Consider the following 14,844-nt stretch of genomic DNA (forward strand, 5'->3'; position numbering starts at 1 on the left):
TGTGTTACTTAATTATTCTAAATGTAGTTTTGAAAATTGATTTTTTTTATTATAAAAAAAACTAATTAAAAATGATAATTTCATTACTTTATTTCTTTTCAAAAAAGATTGTTATCAGCCATAGTGTTTCATACTATCAAGTTGGTTATACAACACTAGCCTCATCACACATGCTTCGCACGTTTGCACGTGTGATGAGGCTTTTTTTTTTTGTTTAATGTCATAATGTTTAAAAGTGAGATAAAGATAGTATCCTAATTTTTAGGATATTTCTCTATGGGTTTAAAGTTTGAAATTTTGAATTTAAAATAAAAGATGGTAATTTAGATAGAGAAAAGAAAGGGATCGGAAAAGCCTAAAACTTAGGAATAACAAATTACTCTTTTTAACTCATTTGTGTTTTTTAATTTAAAATTATTTAACTTAAAGATATGGGTGTTTTAGAGAGTTTAAGAATTTGTATAAGGATATTTTAATATACAAAATGATAAAACCCAAACAGGGAATCTTGTTATTAATAGTATAGATATATTTATAATAATTAATAACCAACATTTTTTTCTTTTAATAACAGTGATTTAGAATTTAACAAAATTCAAACTAATATTGACATTTTATCAATATTGTTCAATGCTTTGTGCAAAGGTTGCAAACAAGTTTTTTTATTTTTTTTATTTAATATCTTCAATTCATTTAACAAGAAAGAAGAAGAACAGGGGGGGAGTCTACCTTACAATAGCAGTAGCAACGAGTACTGCTGGTAGACTATCCTTAATAAAAAAACAAAAAGATGCGTCGGAGTATAAGGCAAACTTTGCAGCCTCGTGGGCAGCAGAGTTGCAAGACCTCCTAATCCAAACAAAAGAGCAAGAAGAAAAGGACTCACAAGTTTTGTTTATTTATAAATACATCCATGTGTATGGAGGAGATTACAAGCTAGTATGTAATAACATTTGTAGCAGCGATCATTGACATATCACTAATATATCACCAGTTTCGAAGGTTGTAATACTAGGTTATGGTGTACCAAGTTTGTAGAAAAGAGAGGATTAGTAGGATGACAGCGGCCATTGTTGAAAGAATAGCCCATGGAGTGCCGAAATAATTGCGCACAAGCACAGCACGCCATTGTGGCCACCTCTGTTCGCAATACGAATTCAGGTTCCTGGAAAGTTTTCCGTAATAGTATTTGTTGACATAAGTATCGTAATAAAGCTTGTTGAAGAATTTCGCTGTGTCCTCTGGACTCAACCAGTTATAAACTATCTTATTCTTGCCGAGTAATTCTGCGTCCTGAGCATTGTTAATGAGGCTGTCTATGAGTATGGCATAGGAAGTGAACCTCGCGTCACATTCTGTGTAGCATTGTTCAAAGCTGATGAGATTCCGAATGGTGGTTTCCGTTGTCTCTTGAATTAGTAATGAAGGGATTTCCAGGACCCCCTTATCAAATTTTATGCCCAAGATGCTTTTGGACTTACCCGGTTTGAATTTGATTCCAGCCTCTGCAAGGCTTGTGGCAGAAGGAATGGGCTCCTATGAAAACAACTCTGAGCTTTCTTCATCTTCTTCAATTAATGAAATCATCCATTTTCTAATCAGGTCGAGGATATGCATGATGTTTTCGATATAATTAGGGGAATCTATATGAAGTGGTTTGCGTGAGAAAATGTTACAAAAAAATATTTGGGCAAGTTCGGATAAGGGATAGCGGTGTTCAGGGCCGGTGGTCATGTTGAACAAAAGCTTAAGTACCATCCACGGTACTTGGTTTTCTAGCAATATCAAGTCATGGTATAGAAATTCTAGCATACAAGACATGGTGAAAATTGGGTCATCTTTTTCTTCTAAGTGTTCTAAAAGCAAACTTGCGTAGCAACTCAATAATGAAGCACCCATCAATAACCAGAATTTGTACAAAATCATTTGTTTCGCAATCAATTGGCTTAGCATAACACTCACGAGCCTCTTTCTCCACATCCATGACGGAATTGACTAAATTCCTCAACCTTTCCTTCGGAGAGTGTGATCGAGAAAGAAGGCCTTGCAAATACTTAATTTTAATCTTTTTTGTGGCCTTCAGCCTTGGACCGTCGCCATGATGGAAAGGCCCAAAAGAAAATGCATCCGGAACATAAGCTTTTACATTTAACCTGCGAAGTATGATGGGGGTTTTGAAGATGCAACATTTGGTCGACATGGACATCTTTTATCGAAGATACCATTTTTTCAATATCAATTGTAACATGATGTCCTCTATCCACTGCCATGTTTTGGTTCTGTTTCCCCTTTCCTTTATCTCTCTTCAAAATTGCTGCTTCTAGAATGAATCCAAAAAAAAAAAAAAAATGAAAGAAGGAAAGGAATAACAAACCAAAACAGATTTTATTTTGAGGCACAATTCTCTTCAAACAGAAAAGAAAAAAAAAGAGTTAAAGATAAAAATATGAGTAGAACACTTAGAACATTCACATGGAACTTGCTTCCTGGCTTTTTAAACCAAACTAGTAAGTTACCCATGCAATGCACGAATAATGTTATAATGTTTTATGTAAGATGGTTTTGGAGAATGTTGTATATGTATTATATCATAATTGTTATAAAACTTTATTAATAATGAGTTCATCATAAAAAACAACAATTATAAATTACACATACATATCCACTATAATTATTCAATTGATATAATGAGAAATAATATACAAAAATAACTTTGGAGGAATATTATAAAATAAAAGTTGATATGGAATGTGTCTTTCTCTTTTTCCTTAATTCTAAAATAAAATATACATCCCAAATACCCACAGTCAATCACATTATTTACAAAACTCATAAATCAACTTAACATCAAAATCGTAACTATTGTTGTCACTCAATATAAAATGTAAGCCCTTATTCCTCGATTGTAACCAACTCATACAGGTTAGGATTAGATGAAATAACAATATTAGAGCTAGGTAGGTGTTGTCAAAAGATTGAAAGTAAATGACATTGTTTTTGGTCTATGTGTATTTGATATGGGATGACATGAATGGCTATGGGTAGGTATACATAAAGGGGTAGAAGTGCAAGAGGTGAAATTGTGAATTAAAATACAATGAGTTTTGTATGTATGTGTAAATGATGAAAAGCCTAGAAATATTGAATCAAATGATACAAAGAATATTTATTTTTTAATTAGAAAAGTCTTGAAACATTGAATCAAATGAAACAAAGAGTCAATATTTAATTTGTTCTTATTTCTGATGTGACACTTGAGAATATTTCAATTCTCTTTACATAAAATACGTCACTTGGCAGAACTTTATGCTTCCCCACATGAGATCTTTACTTCTCTATATATATATATATATATATATATATATATATATATATATATGTATATATATTGATTGATATTGCTTCTAGCTAGTTTTTCCTCAAAATATGCTCCATCCAACTAGCTTAGAGATCGCCAACATTTCATATTGTTATACTAACTTACAAAATCTGGCTATTATTGTTGCAATCCAATCTTTCTTTTTTTTCTTTTTTTTTTTAAGTTCACTGTTTATTAAGTCTAATGACAAAAAAATATTCACATTTTTTTTTTCAACTATTGAGATTGCATGTTGTAATTAATGTATAATAAAAGTAGTTTCGTAGTGAGTTGATATACAAATAGTATTGCGTCAATCAAAACTTGCCACCCCAATAAATTGTGAAAAATATTTTAATATATATACACACATATATATATATATATATATATATATATTTGCCTCTCGTATTGGTCTTTATTAATAAAATAAACAGGAAAAAAAAAAAAAAAGCACTAGCCACTGAATCTCTTTCTACTCTCATTTGTGGCATGGTTCCTCAATCTTGGCCATTGAGTAATGAGTAGCGAATCTTTACTATTAGTTGGCTATTTGTGGCCATTGGGTGGTCAATCTCGTGATACCCTGAATTAATTATGTAGATTGAATTATATAAGTGTGTATTATATGGGTATGTGCTAAGTCTCACATCGCGTATTTTTTAAAATAAGCTAAATAATATAAGCAATTAAGTGCTGATCACAAATTATAATTTGATCAGCCCAACCTAGTAACACCATGTGCATTGGGACACCCTAAAAAGACATGGTCCATTAATAAGGAAGATTAGGAATTTAAGTGGGATAAATTTAGAGTGGGTTTCACAACCATCTTGGTTTTTGCAATTATGAATGAGAAATTCTACATCTTGCGTTTATTATTTCCCTTCTTTGAAAACTAAAATTGTTTGTGGAAGAAAAATGGTCTTTTCTTCTTCTGACCCCAAAATTTCAGAATTCTTTGGACAAATTTGAATAATAAAACATGTGAATATACTGAGGAATATTTTAATAATAAGAAAATCTATTGAAAAAACATATGCGATGTAGACAAACTTTAAATACAAGTCATGTGAATTATGGTATTTTAGTTAATAAAGACTCACATTAAATGATCAAATCGTAGCATTTTTAAAACTAAACTGTGAATATATATATGTGGGTCCTAGAGGTTGGCAATCCGGTCCAAACTCTATCTGGGCCCAGGGCCCATGCCGAGGAGGAATCTTGCCGAGGACGAATGATCAGTGGCCGGGGTAGCAAGGGGAACGGCTGAGAACTTATCCTGTCCTCGGCATTCCAAAGCTTCAATGGGAAGACCAACACCTTGGTGGAGGCAATCCCCAAACAGCCCCCTCAAGGGAATGTGGACGGAATGGGGCCCATAGGGAAGCAGGGTGTGAAATTGGACCAAGGAAAATGCGTCCTCTCTTCAGTAAATGCACCTGCCAATACCCAGAACTGATTAATGAGAAAAGACGTTTGGACGGTGTAAGCTTCGATCCATGCAACTAATAGAAAGTTAGACGAGACGGTTGATGGGATGTATATAGAGATAAGCTCCTGCCTGACCTACAAGTGGAGGGACAGGATCAGCCAAGACGGACTATATAATAAAAAGGAAGGTGCACCAATGTAGGGGCGGGGAAAAATGGCCAAAAACCAGAGCCTCCCAGCCCACCTCCAGGAGAAAGACTCCAGGGGTGAAGGAAAACTTAACCTTGTATGAACACCGTGAAAAACCCACCGCCTGTCGATCAAGGCCTAGCCTTCCAAACCCACGCTCTACAAATGATATTGTTTGGGCCTTTTTACGTGCGAACCCAACACCGTTAAGGTCCGCCACGAATCGCGTCCTTACAATTGGCGCCGTCTGTGGGAAAGGCTTGTGTGTTGGTATAGGATGTGGGTCGATAGAGTTTCTTCGTTATTTCTAACCGTTGATTATAGAGTTCTAGTATAAAGTTCTGCTAGGGGCTACGTTTCTTGATTAGGGGCTTGGCTGAGGAGCTAACTCTCCTAAAGCCAAGATCCCACACAAAGAGAAAACTAGGTTTTGGACAGAACCAAGGCATTGCATGGTCCACGGATTCAAGCCCATGGGGAAACCAACTACCTGGATGAAGAAAACTAGGTTTTGGACAGAACCAAGGCATTGCATAGTCCTCGGACTCAAGCCTATGAGGAAACCAACTACCTGGATGAGGAAAACTAGGTTTTGGACAGAACCAAGGCATTGCATGGTCCACGGACTCAAGCCTATGGGGAAACCAACTACCTGGATGAGGAAAACTAGGTTTTGGACAGAACCAAGGCATTGCATAGTCCTCGGACTCAAGCCTATGGGGAAACCAACTACCTGGATGAGAAAACTAGGTTTTGGACAGAACCAAGGCATTGCAGGAAGCCAGCGGGTTTTGGACAGAACCAAGGCATTGCATGGTCCACGGACTCAAGCCTATGGGGAAACCAACTACCTGGATGAGGAAAACTAGGTTTTGGACAGAACCAAGGCATTGCATGGTCCATGGACTCAAGCCTATGGGGAAACCAACTACCTGGATGAGAAAAACTAGGTTTTGGACAGAACCAAGGCATTGCATGGTCCACGGACTCAAGCCCATGGGGAAACCAACTACCTAGATGAAGAAAACTAGGTTTTAGACAGAACCAAGGTATTGCATAGTCCTCGGACTCAAGCCTATGGGGAAACCAACTACCTGGATGAGGAAAACTAGGTTTTGGACAGAACCAAGGCATTGCATGGTCCACGGACTCAAGCCCATGGGGAAACCAACTACCTGGATGAAGAAAACTAGGTTTTGGACAGAACCAAGGCATTGCATGGTCCACGGACTCAAGCCCATGGGGAAACCAACTACCTGGATGAAGAAAAACTAGGTTTTGGACAGAACCAAGGCATTGCATAGTCCTCGGGACTCAAGCCTATGGGGAAACCAACTACCTGGATGAAGAAAACTAGGTTTTGGACAGAACCAAGGCATTGCATAGTCCTCGGACTCAAGCCTATGGGGAAACCAACTACCTGGATGAAGAAAACTAGGTTTTGGACAGAATCAAGGCATTGCATGGTCCTCGGACTCAAGCCTATGGGGAAACCAACTACCTGGACGAGGAAAACTAGGTTTTGGACAGAACCAAGGCATTGCATAGTCCTCGGACTCAAGCCCATGGGGAAACCAACTACTTGGATGAGGAAAACTAGGTTTTGGACAGAACCAAGGCATTGCATAGTCCTCGGACTCAAGCCCATGGGGAAACCAACTACCTGGATGAGGAAAACTAGGTTTTGGACAGAACCAAGGCATTGCATAGTCCTCGGGACTCAAGGCTATGGGGAAACCTACTACCTGGATAGGAAAATAGGTTATTTGGACAGAAACCAAGGCATTGCATGGTCCACGGACTCAAGCCCACCAACTACCTGGATGAGGAAAACTAGGTTTTGGACAGAACCAAGGCATTGCATAGTCCTCGGACTCAAGCCTATAGGGAAACCAACTACCTGGATGAGGAAAACTAGGTTTTAGACAGAACCAAGGCATTGCATGGTCCACGGACTCAAGCCCATGGGGAAACCAACTACCTGGATGAAGAAAACTAGGTTTTGGACAGAACCAAGGCATTGCATGGTCCACGGACTCAAGCCCATGGGGAAACCAACTACCTGGATGAGGAAAACTAGGTTTTGGACAGAACCAAGGCATTGCATAGTCCTCGGACTCAAGCCTATGAGGAAACCAACTATCTGGATGAGGAAAACTAGGTTTTGGACAGAACCAAGGCATTGCATGGTCCACGGACTCAAGCCCATGGGGAAACCAACTACCTGGATGAGGAAAACTAGGTTTTGGACAGAACCAAGGCATTGCATAGTCCTCGGACTCAAGCCTATGGGGAAACCAACTACCTGGATGAGGAAAACTAGGTTTTGGACAGAACCAAGGCATTGCAGGTCCTCGGACTCAAGCCTATGTGAAAACCAAGTAAAAAATCAAAGTTTTGGACAGAACCAATGGGGAAACCAAGTACAAAAAAGAAAAAATCACAAGTTTTGGACAGAACCAAGGCCTTGCATGGTCCTCGGACTCAAGCCTATGGGGAAACCAAGTACAAAAAAGAAAAAATCACAAGTTTTGGACAGAACCAAGGCCTTGCATGCTTGTTAGGTGAAAAACCTCGGGAGTCGATAGATGACAAGGATTGATAGGCATTGGCGGATCTCTGATGTCATCAAAACCCTCCTATCCGTCCGAGGAGACGGATAGCAGGATTTTGAGGGGCTATTGTGGGTCCGAGAGGTCGGCAATCCGGCCCAAACTCTATCTGGGCCCAGGGCCCATGTCGAGGAGGTATCTTGCCGAGGACGAATGATCAGTGGCCGGGGTAGCAAGGGGAACGGCTGAGAACTTACCCTGTCCTCGGCATTCCAAAACTTCAATGGGAAGACCAACACCTTGGTGGAGGCAATCCCCAAACAGCCCCCTCAAGGGGATGTGGACGGAATGGGGCCCATAGAGAAGCAGGGTGTGAAATTGGACCAAGGAAAATGCGTCCTCTCTTCAGTAAATTCACCTGCCAATACCCAGAACTGATTAATGAGAAAAGACGTTTGGACGGTGTAAGTTTTGATCCATGCAACTAATAGAAAGTTAGACGAGACGGTTGATGGGATGGATATAGAGATAAGCTCCTGCCTGACCTACAAGTGGAGGGACAGGATCAGCCAAGACGGACTATATAATAAAAAGGAAGGTGCACCAATGTAGGGGCGGGGAAAAATGGCCAAAAACCAGAGCCTCCCAGCCCACCTCCAGGAGAAAAACTCCAGGGGTAAAGGAAAACTTAACCTTGTATGAACACCGCGAAAAACCCACCGCCTGTCGATCAAGGCCTAGCCTTCCAAACCCACGCTCTACAAATGATATTGTTTGGGCCTTTTTACGTGCGAACCCGACACCGTTAAGGTCCGCCACGAATCGCGTCCTTACAATATATATATATATATATATATATATATGTACTTGAAATTTTAGAGTTTAACTTGAAAACAATATTAATCTTGGGAGTTTATACTATATAATTCTCCTTTATTTTAATACTTATGCACAAATTTTACTAAAGAAAAATAAATTACCACATTAAGAATTTAAGATTCTTTTTATCATTTTTATCACTTTAAAGGTAATAATAATATTCTTTTTTTTAATATCTTCCGATTAAAATTCTTGCTTCTTTATTTTTATTTTTATGTTACCTTTTTTTTCCTTTTATATAAGGTTTTTATCCTTTAAAACAAATGTATAAAATATGGAAGATTTTCCTTTTATTTTATAAATGAAGAAAGAAACAATAGCCCGTCATTGGTCATTATATAAATGGAAAAAAAAAAAAAATATATATATATATATATAAAGCAATCCATTAAAAAAAACTAAAATTTTTCAATTTTAAGAGGGTTGGTGGGGGAAGGGGGGGGGGGGGGGAGGAGAGAGATAGATTAACATACAAATTGTTTAATAATTTTTTTGCAGGGTCAAGGACAATTGCCTCCACTTGACTCTTGGCTCCACCCTCGATTCCACTTAGATTTTCTGTTAGATATGAAAGATAGAAAGTTAATAAAAGTAAAGGGAAGAACATAAAGTGTAATATTTTCAATAGTTTAGAGATAAATAAAATAATCTAATGAAAATTGAGCCTCAGGTACTTTAAGGATAGAAATATATATATATATATATATATATATATTTACCTTAGAGAAAAAGTACTCAGGATTAAATTATATACCAAATATATATATATATATATATTTATTTACCTTAGAGAAAAAGTACTTAGGATTAAATTATATACCAAATATGAATGTAACTACTTACAGGCTTAGGGCCAGCCCAAAGCCCAGAGCTCCTGATAAAGAAAGACCCCAAAACAAGTGAATAAATTATTTATTTTTTAAATGTGGGCTATAAAAAAAAATTTCCTCCACTTTTAAGAAGACTCAAAAAATTAAGTGATGTTAAAAATATCATAAATTTTGTGGGGCCTATGTGCGCAATAAAACTTGTAGAATCCTTAAGTCATATTATACCATGAGAATAATAAATCGTAAATAAAAATTTATATAGAACATTAACTAAATTGATGAAGATAGACTAAATATTATTTAGGATAAATTACAAAGTAAGTTCTTATCCTTTACACCATATTTCAATTTAGTCTCTAATCTCTAACTTGTGTCAAATTGTTTCTTAACCTTTTCAAGTTCATGTCAATTTAGTCTCTACTGTTATTACTCGGATGAAAAATATTGATATGTCAAATGAAATAATAATAATAAAAATTCATGCCATATCAGCTGCCAACTATATTTCCACGTCAAAATAAAATAAAAACAAATTAAAAGTTCACACATGAAATAGTCTAGGGAAAATTCTAATTCATCCGAGATTTGTCCTGTACCACTAAATACATATATTCAGATGAAGTTCTCGCTTAGATACAAGTAACTCTCTCACTATTGTAAATTTTCATCACATGCTATGTGATATCCATGGACAAGGCATAATTATAAAAGATATATAAAACTTATATAGTAATTTTTTTTTTTTTTTTTATAACAAAAACTTGTAAAGTAATTATATCTATGTCTACCTCAAGTATTATACGGTGGGTTTTCTTCATTTTCTTTGTTGGGTTTTGGGTTTTGTGCATTTCGGTTTGGGTGTAATGGGCAATTATAACTTTCAGTCATTGACGAGCTCCAAGGTTGCCTCCTAGAGTTTACGATCCTGTACCTCCTCCAGAATGGAAAGATGGCGTGCCTTTTTGGGAAAAGAAATTCTGCAGTTTGGTTGGAACAATACATCCACTATTATATGTCTTAGTCTTCTATCTTAAGAATGGTAAAGTATTTTAAAAGCAATTTTTTTTGTTCCCATCTCTATCATCAACAAAGACCCATAGAAAACTAGTGAAACAACTCTAAAAATACCCATACAAAAAAAAAAAAAAAAACCATTGAAAATATCACTAAAAACAGTCCCTATGAACCCAGAAAAATTCAATTAAAACCTCATTGCAAACATAACACAGGACACGAAATTCTTAGCCAAACTTCATAGGAAATCAGCCCAGAAAAATTCTCACAATACCTTTTAAAATAGAAAAACAACTCCAAAAACTAACCATAAGAACCCTCATGAAACACCTTGAAAAAAAACCCAAAAAAATAAACCGAATCCCTCTGTAAAACCCAACCAACCCAGGAAATTTCACAACCGAAATCCGCAATAAACTTCATAGAAAAACCACCCACAAACCCAGAAACATTGCTCCTTCAAATACCGAAAACAAAATAGAGAAAGAGAAGAGGAATAGAGTAAAGTAGTTACTATGAGAAGCATGGCAACAGAGGCAACATCAACATTTCAAAGAGCATGAAGATTCAAGATCACACAAATATTCCCAGACAAGAGAGAGGCAGTTAGGGGTTCTAATAAATATATATATATATATATATTTTAATACGATGTGGCATAGAAAATATATTTTTTTATTATTCTATTTGGCACATAAGTTTTTCCATCCAAAGATAACAGTTATGACTTAATTAACATTGCAAGAAAAAAGTTAGGGAACAAATTGAGATATAGTTTAAAAGATGGAGAATAATTTTGTAATTTATCTTCTTCTTCTTCTTCTTCTTTTTTTTTTTTTTGTTTTAAGTGAGCCGAACATGTACAGACTTCAATACTCTTACCAGTTACCACTACCAGCAGTATCCTGAAAGATCCAGATCCATCACCCCAAAAAAAAAAAAAAAAAAAAAAAAAGAGTTTTAATTATGGCAAGATATTTCAGTTGACATAAGTTCTACTCAAGAAATCCATGCTTTTGACACCACAAATTGAATATTTCTTAAAGAAAAATAGTGTAACTCTTACAGATCATGGCAATGCTTTATGCAGTTCAGTCGTCTTACTACTTTGCTACCCATGTGCCAAATGCCACGGTTTTTATAATGCCGAAAGCACTAAAAACAAAAAGGCTAGCTAATTTCCATGAGAATGATCTTGTCTTCGCCATTAATACTCAACTAACGCATACATGTACAGTCATATAAAACATCTTTTGATTCTCAAAAAATATAAAACATCTTTTTCCATTCATTTATTTTATTGGTTGTGTGGACAATTGGACAAATGTGGTATTCGATCAATCCACCCAAACCATTCCACTTGATCTGTTTCACACCGTCCCCACGTGGAAATAAATTTATTTTCAAGTGGGTTGTTTGGATTCAAATATTAAAGTGGTAGTTGAGTTTTTTTATACGGTAAGACCCTATAGAAAACATATTACCGGCTTTTGTAAATGATAAGTTGTGTGATATTATGACTTTGTCCCCATTTTCTGTATGTGTTGTTGTCTGTTTATTTTTCTTCTAAAATATATATATATATAAATATTTTTTTTTTCCATTCATTTATATGATTGGTTGTAGAGATGGACCTACCTTGGGACTAAGGGGGGCCATGCCCCCCCCCCCCCCCAACCCTTCGAAAAAAAACCCTTTAGTATACAAAAATTCATCAGACCACTCCTTATCGAGCTGCTATGAAGCACGGGTGCGTTTCGAGACTCGGGTGCGGGTGCGGGACTCGGCAATTTTTGAAAAAGGTGGGTGAGGGTGCGGCGGGACTCGGCAATTAAAAAATTATTAAAAATATTTTTATTTATATTTTCTATTTATTTTTACTATTAAAATATTCTTAAAAAACACATTAGATTCACAAAACAAAGAAAGAAGAAGGCAAAAAACACAAAACAAAAAAGAAAATACAAAACAAAAAAGAAATGTCCTACCCTCTCACCTAATCATGCCATATCAGATCATGCACTATACCCATCTCAACCAACACGTGTACATTAAGGTAAAATGACCAAAACAGCCACGACTTTGGGTGCATCTAGGGGGTCCAATAGAATACAAAGCAAAGGGCATTTCAGGGTAATCAAAGATTTTTATATTGCAACTCTTTGTCACGGGCCAACAGAGTAGCATTTGTGTTTTTTTTTTTTTTTTTTTTTTTTTTTTGAAGCCAACCTGGAAGACTAGGCAGGAAAGTAGCATTTGTGTTGGGTTGCTGTGGAGATGCCGAGACGGAGAGCAGAGACAGAGAGGCAGAGAATGATTTAGTGAAGCCAAGCACACGCACACCGCAGAGAGCACAGAGAAGAGAGACGAGTGACGGAGTGAGAGAGAGTGTTTGAATTTCGGCCTGAATCGGCCGTTTCGGCTTGAATCGGCCATTTCGCCGATTTCGACCGATACGGCCCGAGTTGGCGCAAATCAGCGCGAATCGGCCGAGTCTCAGCCGCGTCGGCGAAAAAAAAAAGAAACCACATGGCAGACGCAGCCTGACGCAGCACCGACGTGCAGTCAGCGGCGTCCCTCCCGCATCACCGCGTCGCACCGCATCGGACGCGAGTGCGGCGCCTCTGGAGCCGCGTCCGTGCATCCCAATCGAGCTGCCTTCTTCAAAATTTTATCTCTTCTTCTTTCTTCTTCTCTTTCCTTTTCATTTCTTGTTTTATCTACTAAGCTCACGTGACAGTAATAAATTATGAAAGTAATTTCTATAACCCTTCACACGCCATCTTTTACAAATTTGTTTCCACCACATTCAGGACACGTGTTAAGCTTTTAACCTCTACCTTTTTGCATCTCAATATATCTAGGCGTACACGTTTAAAAAGGAACATATTATTATAATATAAAAATTGGTTTTAAAAATATATATATAATAATTGTTATTATTGGTTATATTATTTTTTTGGGGATAACAAAGATATATCATTTTTAAAGACTCTTAAAAGCTTTACAAATTATATAATAGTTCAAAAAAAAAAAAATTAACTTCATACCAAACTATTGTTATAAATAAACCCAAAATGGTATTCGATTGATACTCAAACACATTATTCCCTTAACCAAACCAAAATGACCACCGTACGAAATTGACTCATTTTTTGTTTTTAATCTCAGTCGAGAGCTCTCTATCCTCTCTCAACTCTCATTCATTCTCCTAACTAAATGAGTGATATTAGGTATAATATAGATTTTACTACATAAGTCTTATAAATTGATGTGTCATCAATTACAAAAATAAATATAAATTCTAATTTATTATTTGTTGAAATGACACTAATTACCACATCAATTTGTAAACTTTTTGTTAAAAATTTTCTAATAGTTTTAGCATTTTTCTAATTGCATATTAGCACATTAATAGTTTGTTAGTGCCAAATGGATAGAAATTTGCATTTTCACCAAAATATATATATATATATATATATTCATATTTCCCCCCCCCCCCCAATCAAAATCCTGGTTGAAAAGTCAAATTTGTAAGGGAACATAATTTATTATCTTGTCTGACTTATAAAAATGTATAAATTTACAAAATTATCCTTAAATAAATTTATTAGTTTTTTAAAAAGAGTTATTCTTAATGAGGCAACTAAAAAAGTGCCCCAATTAAATTGATTTTTTTAAATATTAGTTAGTTTTCTTTTCAAATAGTTTTGAAAATAAAGTAGGGGTATAATAGGAACATTAGTAAATTAATAATTTTTATTTTTAGAAACAGGACAATATTTTGGGACATCCCAAAATGGAATAGAGGACAAATAAACTGGGGTAGTAATTAAATGGTCCGGTTATCGTTAATAAACCATTTTAAGAATTTTTTAGTGCAACTTTAATGAGAAATATAAAAACGTTGTCAAAAAAATCAATTGTTTTTTTTTTTCTTTAAAAATTTTCTAAAAATATTTTCCAAATGTAAGGGCACAATTCGTAGTGAACCGTAACAGTGTTGGGCTCGCGCGTAAAAAGGCCCAAACAATATCATTTGTAGAACGTGGGTTTGAAAGGCTAGGCCACAGTCACCAGACGGTGGGTCTTTCGTGGTGTTCATACTTGGTTTAGTCGTTTTCGCCCTAGGAGTTTTTCTCCTGGAGGCAGGCTGGGAGGCTCTGGTTTTTGGCCATTTTTCCCAGCCCCCCTTTTTTGTGCACTAACTTTTATATTATATAGTCCTTCTTGGTTGATCCTAGCCCTCCACTTGTTGGTCAGGCAGGTGCTTACTTCTGTACCTGTCCCATCAGCCGTCCCCTCTTACTTTCTATTAGTTGCGAGGATCAAAGTTACATCGTCCAAGCGTCTTTTCTCATTAACATGATCAGGACGTTGGCCGATGCATTTAATGCGGAGGGGACTTATTTTCCTTGAACCTATTTTGCACCGTACCTTTACGTGGGCCCTATTCCACTCACATCCCCTTCAGGGGACTATTTGGGGATAACCTTCATTAAGACGTTGCTCTTCTCATCAAAGTCTTGGAGTGCTGAGGATAGGGTCATCCTCAGCTGTTCCCCTTAACCCCTCGGCCTTTGAT

At 36.5% G+C, this 14,844-nt stretch overlaps 1 pseudogene; it reads right to left on the bottom strand.

The window, feature by feature from the left end:
• Positions 1–776: 776 nt before the first annotated feature.
• On the bottom strand, positions 777–10,864 carry LOC115976819 (annotated as a pseudogene).
• Between the last annotated feature and the right edge of the window lie 3,980 nt (positions 10,865–14,844).

The sequence above is a fragment of the Quercus lobata genome, chromosome 2, assembly GCF_001633185.2.
Source record: "Quercus lobata isolate SW786 chromosome 2, ValleyOak3.0 Primary Assembly, whole genome shotgun sequence".
Classification (NCBI taxonomy): domain Eukaryota; kingdom Viridiplantae; phylum Streptophyta; class Magnoliopsida; order Fagales; family Fagaceae; genus Quercus; species Quercus lobata.